General features: G+C 39.6%; 1 pseudogene; it reads right to left on the reverse strand.

The window, feature by feature from the left end:
* Positions 1-279: 279 nt before the first annotated feature.
* On the reverse strand, positions 280-1,620 carry LOC129813495 (uncharacterized; annotated as a pseudogene).
* Between the last annotated feature and the right edge of the window lie 7,473 nt (positions 1,621-9,093).

A 9,093-nucleotide genomic window follows, 5' to 3' on the forward strand; every position in this document is an offset into this window, starting at 1 on the left:
TGATTAGGGGAAGTGTTAGCTAAAAGGGTTAAGGATTTGCCTTAAGTAACTTTCTGTCTTATGTAACCATACCAAACATAACATTTCATGCTATTTTGAGTGTCCCGGATTTACATTTACTATGTTACGTTTAGTCTATGAGACTAGGCTGACATTTAGAGCTGAATTGGAAGAGGTAGCTTTATTGGCATAAAAAATGACTTACTCTACAATCATCATCATCATCACTATGATTGTCATAATCTGCTACAACTAGTCTTGGTAGTATCAGGGAGGTAGTTAGAAGGTTAATGTGTCAAAGGTGATGTTGTATACTGTACAGACAAGTGTATTGTCATTGTGTAGCTCAGTATGTTTTTGTAAAGGGGTTGTATATCCTGTTGTCACAGTGGGCTTCAGAGCACAGTAGTACACAGCAGAGTCAGACAGCTGCAACCTCTGGATCGTCAAGGGGACTGACTTGGAGTTGGCATCTAGATCGGCATGAAATCTCTCCTTGAACTCAGTAGCATTGTCCCCAGTTCCAAAATTGAACCGCATAAGCATATACTTGGGGAAGTCGTTTGCTCCCTGTTTGTACCAGAATAGATATGGACTTGGATCGTCTGTTTCATAATGACAGACAAGTGTTATTTGTCCTTCTTCAGTAGCCGTCTCAACTCCTTTTGGCTGTAACACTCTGTCTCCTCTGCATTCTGGAGAGAAATTAAATAAGTTGAAAAAGAAAGGCTGTTTTATGATTTATACCCATTAAATCATTGGGAGCATATAGATTGAGCTAATTTCTCTATTTTTTTATGACAAAATCAAGGGATAATTAATGCAAGGGCAGTAAACAAATATATTTTTTTTATCATACCCCAGCAACATGCATAAAGAATCAGAATCATCGTCAGCCAAGATTCCATGTCTACAGTGAGAAGGGTAGGTAAGGAGAGAGCAAACACACTTGTATGTGTCAAAAGCTTTTGAAACCACTTCTTTAACTCTGCCTTAAGAAGCATTGAGGAGGAGCTTCCACTAGGCTCTCTAAGAGTCTTATATCACACTATCAAATAGTTTTTGTAATGAGGCTGTATATCCTGTTGTCACAGTGGGCCTCAGAGCACAGTAGTACACAGCAGAGTCAGACAGCTGCAACCTCTGGATCTTCAATGGGACTGACTTGGAGTCTGCATCGAGATGGGCATCAAATCTATCCTTGAACTCAGTGGCATTTTTACTTCCAAAAGGAAAACGGCCCAGCATGACCTTTGTGAAGCCATGTAATTCATGCTTGTACCAGAACAGGTAGAGATTTCTAGTATCATCTGCATCAAATTGACAGTCCAGTGTGACCTGTTCTCCCTGAGTAGCGATCACATCTCCTGGTGGCTGAATGACTGAGTCTTTTCCTCTGCATTCTGGAAAATAATGTTATACAGATTTGTATTAAGAGGGAAATAATCAAGCAACATGATTGAGTGAATAAAAATGTATGAATGGTAGTATTGTACTGAAAAATGTGTTTGAAAAAAAGAAAGGATTTGAGCAAAGACAGTAAACAAATTAGAAAAATAATATTATAATACCATAACAACATGCAGCAAGAATCAGTCAATTACTCAGCCAGGGTCCCATGTCTGCTACTGTGAGATCAATGGGAGAAGAGTAAAACCACTCTGATGTAGCTAGGCCGTGATGACAGCATGACATCTTCACTCCTCCTCTTTTTGCACATTGTCAAACATTGATAATCCTGAGGCAAACACTCTACAGAGCTAGATGCGAAATTCAGCCTGGAATGAAATCTCCACTGGATCTCATCACTACTGCTCCCTTCTGAATTATGATCTCTTCTCAGAACATACTGAGGAGACCCTAGTTAACTGGATGTACCTCGACTGGACTACTGGTAGTGTAGTTTACAGTCCTCCTTCAAGGGCAGTAACATGTACACTCTGCTGGTCAACAACCTCTTCACCTTTACAATCTGAAAAATATATATTTTGAGGTTTTATAATACATAATATGCAAAGGTTCATAGAATGAGAGTGTAGAAAGGAGAAGCACTATACCGTATCAAAATAACATGCAGACAGGATAAGTAAAGTATTCCTAAGCCAATGTGCCATTATGATTCATGTGTAGAGGATGAATAGACTGTTATAGACGTTATGTTCCATCCACTGTAGGGGCTTTGCAGTAGAGGAGAAGCTTATTGTATATTCAATTATTTAGTTAAACAGCAAGAGGGATTCCTTGTTAAATTTGATATATTTGGAACCATGAAATATCTCGTTTACATAATGTTATCTTCTTATACAGTATTGAGTAGCTTGGATGAAAAGGTGCCCAGAGTAAACTGCCTGCTACTCAGGCTCAGAGGCTAATATATCCATATTATTAGTAGATTTGGATAGAAAACACTCTGAAGTATCTAAAACTGTTTGAATGATGTCTGTGAGTATAACAGCACTCATATGACAGGCAAAACCTGAGAAAAAATCCAACCAGGAAGTGGGAAATCTGAGGTTTGTAGGTTTGCCTATCCAATATACAGTGCGATATTGGTCATATTGCACTTCCTAAGGCTTCCACTAGATGTCAACAGTCTTTAGAACCTTGTTTGATGCTTCTACTGTGAAGAATGAGGGAAGGAGAGCTCTTTGAGTCAGGTGTCTGGCATGAGCTGAACATGCGCACTCAAGTGAGAGCGACCTGCTTTCCATTGCATTTCTGAAGACAAAGGAACTCTCCGGTTGAAACATTATTGAATATGTATGTTAAAAACATCCTAAAGATTGATTCTATACATCGTTTGACATGTTTCTACGAACTGTAATGGAATTGTTTGACTTTTCGTCTGACCTGTGTGTCATGAATTTGGATTACTGGACTGAACGAACACGCAAACAAAATGAAGGTATTTGGACATAAATGATGGACTATATCGAACAAAACAAACATTTATTGTGGAACTGGGATTCCTGGGAGTGTTCGCTGTAATGTGTGAAAAATCTAGTTTTTTGTGTGTGTCTGTAAAGGGTTCGCTAGCCAACTAAAACTAAATCCTATTTCCTTATTTATTGGTTTCAAGCATGTCACTAATGTCAATGTCACATAAGAAGTTCCTAAGAAATCTATGAAGAACAGTTTGAGGAATTGCACTTACGAACTATGTTATGAACGTTTATTTTTTTTATTTAAGAAACTTATTTTTAAAACAGTAGTCAAGTCAACTGATGATTGGTGTTATGATTGAAACCAATGACTGACCCTGAATGCAACCATGGCCATAATCCCTGTATTCGCAGTGCATATTAACGTAAATGATGGGCAATGACATCACCATGCAGTGGTGTGAAGCATTTAAAACCTGTTTGGGATAGGGGGCAGCATTTTCACGTTCGGATGAAAAGCGTGCCCAGAGTAAACTTCCTGCTACTCAGGCCCAGAAGCAAATATATGCATTCCATTGCATTTCTAAAGACAAAGGAATTGTCCGGTTGTCACGTTCCTGACCTGTTTTCTGTTGTTTGGTATGTGTTTATTGGTCAGGGCGTGAGTTTTGGGTGGGCAGTCTATGTTTTCTGTTTCTATGTTGGTTTTGGGTTGCCTGGTATGGCTCTCAATAAGAGGCAGGTGTTTGACGTTTCCTCTGATTGAGAGTCATATTAAGGTAGGTTGTTCTCACTGTTTGTTTGTGGGTGATTGTTTCCTGTGTCAGTGTTTGTTGCACCATACGGGACTGTATCGTGAGTTCGTTTTGTTTGTAATCAGTACTTGTTCGTTCGTTCTTCGTTGTATATAAGTTCGTAGTCCAGGTCTGTCTACTTCGTTTGTTGTTTTTGTAAAAGTATCAAGTGTTCTTCGTGTGTTTTAGTTTCGTCTTGTTAATAAAGTTCATAATGTATTCACAACCCGCTGCGCCTTGGTCCGTTCATGCACCACAAGACGAACGTTACACCGGTTGAAACATTATTGAAGATTTATGTTAAAAACATCCTAAAGATTGATTCTATACATCGTTTGACATGTTTCTACGAACTGTAATATAACTTTTTGGACTTTTCGTTTGCACTTGTGAATGTATGAATGTATGCCTTTTCAGCGGATGTTGAAATACTTTACTTTAAAGTTCTACTTAAGTCGTTTTTGTGGTATCTGTACTATAAGATTTATATTTTTGACAACATTTACTTCGCTACATTCCTAAAGAAATTAATGTACTTTTTAATCCATACATTTTCCCTTACACCCAAAAGTACTTGTTACATTTTGAAGGCTTAACAGGACAGGAAAATGGTCCAATTCACACACTTATCAAGAGAACATCCCTGATCATCCATACTGCCTCTGATCTGGCAGACTCACCCAAAACAAATGCTTTGTTTGTAAATGATGTCTCTGAGTGTGCCCCTGGCTATCTGTAAATTAAACAAATTATAATAATTGTCCGTCTGATTTGATTAATATAAGGAATCTGAAATGATTCATACTTTTTTAAAACTTTTGATACTTAGGTATATTTTAGCAATTGCATTTACTTTTGATACTTAAAGTATTTATAAAAACAAATACTTTTAGACTTTTACTCAAGTAGTAATTTACTGGGAGACTTTCACTTGAGTCATTTTCTATTAAGGAATCTTTACTTTTACTCAAAAAGGACAATTGGGTACTTTTCCCACCACTGTCACCATGTCAACTATGATGCAGGGGCTGTCTCTCAATTTGGTCCATAAAATATACCTCTCACTCCTGCCTGGAGTTAATCAAGTAGAAAACTGCCAGCCTCATAATCCTGCTTCTCATAATGTGTTTCATTATCTGTTCCAACTGAAGCTAGGCTTAGGGTTAATTCTAGGGTTATGCTCAATTCAGTAGGTAGACAAGAATCCCGGCTTCAACTGGTCCGGGCAGATGTCAGACATTGTGTATGGCATTATGTCAGTGAGCGTGTTGCTGATGCCAACATTGTGAACAGAGTGCCCCATGGTGGGGGTGGGGTTATGGTATAGACAGGAATAAGCTATGGACAATGAACATAAATGCATTTTATTGATGGCAATTTTAATGCACAGAGATACCATGACGAGATCCTGAGGTCCATTGTCATGCCATTCATCCGCTGCCATCACCTCATGTTTCAGCATGATAATGCACAGCCCCATATCGCAAGGATCTGTATGCAATTCCTGGAAGCTGAAAATATCCCAGTTCTTCCATGGCCTGCATACTCACCAGACATGTCACCTATTGAGCATGTTTGGGATGCTCTGGATCGACGTGCGTGTTCCAGTTCCCTCAAATATCCAGCATCTTCGCACAGCCACTGAAGAGACGTGGGACAACATTCCAAACGCCACAATCAACAACCTGACCAACTCTATGTGAAGGAGATGTGTTGCACTGCATAAGGCAAATGGTGTTCACACCAGACACTGACTGGTTTTATGATCCTTCATTCTTTTTAAGACTGAGACGCTCTCCAATACAACCCAACATTGCAAAATTTTGTTCATCCTTTCAAGCACACCCTTCTCATTAACCTGTGGTGAGTTATTCACAATTTTCGATGAACAAATAAGGTTTTATATGTAAGATGGTTAAATATAGAGAGAAATGATTGATTTGCATTATTTGTGCCCTGGTGCTATAAGAGCTCTTTGTCACTTCCAAAGAGCCAGGTTTTGACAAAAACTCAGACTCATTCTTATGTTTAATAAATGTATCGTATCGTGTGTGTGTTGCAGGCTTACAATGATGGCAAAAAACAACATTTGAGAGTGCGCTGACCCTGGTGCTAGAGGGGATACGCAGCTGGAGGTTGACTGTTTGAACGGGTACGGGACTTTAAAAAGTTTGGGAACCACTGATCTAGGAGATATAAGAAAGATCAGGAAATATATACAGTACCAGTCAAAAGTTTGAACACACCTAATCATTAGCTGTGTACAAACTTTTGACTGGTGCTGTATGTAATATTTAACCCATTACATGTTCTATCTTGTTTGTGAGAATTACCCCATTAAACAGTTGGGTCACATTAGTTTGTAGCCCAAACAGAGGAGAGACCAGAGGAGAGACCACCATCATATTCGTGAGACTCTCATCTTTCTAAAGAGTGATCATATGTTCAGACGCTACAAATGTTTTTTGAGAAGACAGATTTTCAGGATGTCTCATGGTCTGACAAACACAGCTGTAGCTCGGCCACCTTCCATCGTAGATGCAGAAGACTGACGTGGTAGAATGAGACACAGCCCATGCGACAAAACAGATATCTATATCTTAAATGAATAGAAGCAAACGATGAGACTCCACTGACACCTATTGACTCTCACTAGTAACTTGCCCTTGAAAATACAAGCAATGTCAAGGTTTCACCTTGTTGGGCAGAATGTTGAACACTAGATGGAACTATTGTATCATTATTATACATAGAAAAATCTTGTCACTGGACTTCATAACAGTTGAGGGCAGTCTATAGGAGGAGGACAGACAAAGAAGATCTGTCATAAAACTGATCAGGAGTCAGAGAGAACATCTCAGTGGTAGTGGCTGAAAAGTGAGAAGCAGTGGACGAGCCACCTGGCTAACTTGGGCCTGATTAATCCATCCTTCAGGAGGTGTAGTGGGCAGCACTTGCAGGATAAGAAGGTTCCTCATTTGAAGACCAGCCAGGAGCTGCAGAAACGGCTGTTTGTGAGTAAATATAAAGAAAACACTTTTCCTCTACTTTCACTTTGCTGACCGCATTTAAATGTTGAGGAACTTCTGAGAATAAAGACACTAAATCCTCACATGAACAATGAATTATTATACATGCAAAAACTTTAATTACTTTTTATATCTAGTGACCCAGGTCAAAAGAGCAGTTTGTCTGGTCCATTACCAGTCAGTTGGCTTCAGCTACACTCCTCTAAAGAGTGCAGTACATGCATTTACCACCAGAGGACCAAACCACTGAGCAAGTCCATGTTGATGTAACAGTATAACTTTAAACCGTCCCCTCGCCCCGACACGGGCGCGAACCAGGGACCCTCTGCACACATCAACAACTGACACCCACGAAGCGTCGTTACCCATCGCTCCACAAAAGCCGCGGCCCTTGCAGAGCAAGGGGCAACACTACTTGTAGGTTTCAGAGCAAGTGACGTAACTGATTGAAACGCTAGTAGCGCGTACCCGCTAACTAGCTAGCCATTTCACATCCGTTACACTCACCCCCCTTTCAACCTCCTCCTTTTCCGCAGCAACCAGTGATCCGGGTCAACAGCATCAATGTAACAGTATAACTTTACGTCCGTCCCCTCGCCCATACCCGGGCTCGAACCAGGGAACCTCTGCGCACATCAACAACTGACACCCACGAAGCGTCGTTACCCATCGCTCCACAAAAGCCGCGGCCCTTGCAGAGCAAGGGGCAACACTACTTGTAGGTTTCAGAGCAAGTGACGTAACTGATTGAAACGCTAGTAGCGCGTACCCGCTAACTAGCTAGCCATTTCACATCCGTTACATTGAGAACAATGACATCATATAATCCATGCATATTGTATGTATATGATGTGGTTAAGAGTCTGTAGAGACAGTAGCAGAATACGAATACACATCAAATTTAATGAATTTTCCTGTCACTGTGGGCCTCACAGCACAGTAGTACAGAGCAGAGTCTGTCACTACAGCAGAGGAGATCTACAGATCCAAACGGTTTATCTCTTCATTCAGTTATTCAGTGTTCAGAGGATCTGCTATTTTTATAAATTCTGTACCTGAGATGTACAGAAGGAACTCTGGCCTTTGTGCTGTGTCTTGGTGATACCAATAGAATTAATCTCCAGCAGTAGCTGTTCTGGAGTAGTTGTAAACCAGGGTAACAGGGGTTCCCTCTAAACAGTACTCTTCTTTCTTGAGTGGAGTGAGGTCCTCACAACTGACACCTGCATAGAGAATGGTTTTAATACACATATAATTAATTGTTGAATAACCTGTCTAGGATCAGCGTGCCGCTAGCGGCACCCCCCCCCCCCCCCCCCCCCACTGAAAAACCAGTGCCGCGAAATTCAAAAAAAATTTTTTTTTTAAATATTTAACTTTCACACATTAAAGTCCAATACAGCTAATGAAAGACACAGATCTTGTGAATCCAGTCAACATGTCCGATTTTTAAAATGTTTTACAGGGAAGACACAATATGTAAAGATGTACATCTATTACCTAAAAACACATTAGCATAATCCACCATCTTTTATTTGTCCACCAACACCAGTAGCCATCACCAATTCGGCTAAACTAAGATATTTATAGCCCCTAACCAACAAAAAAACTCATTAGATGACAGTCTGATAACATATTTATGGTATGGGATAGGTTTTGTTAGAAAAAAGTGCATATTTCAGGTAGATGGCATAGGTTACAATTGCACCCACCGTCACAAATGGAATAGAAAAACTACTTAGAGCAACGTGTTTACCTACTTACTAATCATCAAACATTTCGTAAAAATACACAGCATACACGAATCGAAAGACACAGATCCTGTGAATACAGACAATATTTCAGATTTTCTAAGTGTCTTACAGCGAAAACACAATAAATCGTTATATTAGCATAGCACATAGCACATAGCAGCCCAGCATTGATTCTAGCCAAAGTGAGCGATAAAAGTCAACATCGCCAAAAGATATTAATTTTTTCACTAACCTTCTCAGAATTCTTCCGATGACACTCCTGTAACATCATATTACACAATCCATATAGAGTTTGATCGCAAATGTTTATATTTAGCCACCAAAATCATGGTTAGACAATGTGAAATGTAGACAAGCTGGTCAGAAAATGTCCTTGCGCCACTTAGACAGTGATCTACTCTTATACATAAATACTCATAAACATGACTAAAAAATATAGGGTGGACAGGGATTGATAGACAATTTAATTCTTAATACAATTGCGGAATTACATTTTTTAATTTATCCTTACTTTTCAATACAGTTTGCGCCAAGCGAAGCTACGTCAAAAAACATGGCGTCCTAAGCCACTAAAATGTTTCGACAGAAACACGATTTATCATAATAAAAATGTCCTACCTTGAGCTGTTCTTCC

The sequence above is a fragment of the Salvelinus fontinalis genome, chromosome 17 (genome assembly GCF_029448725.1).
Source record: "Salvelinus fontinalis isolate EN_2023a chromosome 17, ASM2944872v1, whole genome shotgun sequence".
Lineage (NCBI taxonomy): Eukaryota > Metazoa > Chordata > Actinopteri > Salmoniformes > Salmonidae > Salvelinus > Salvelinus fontinalis.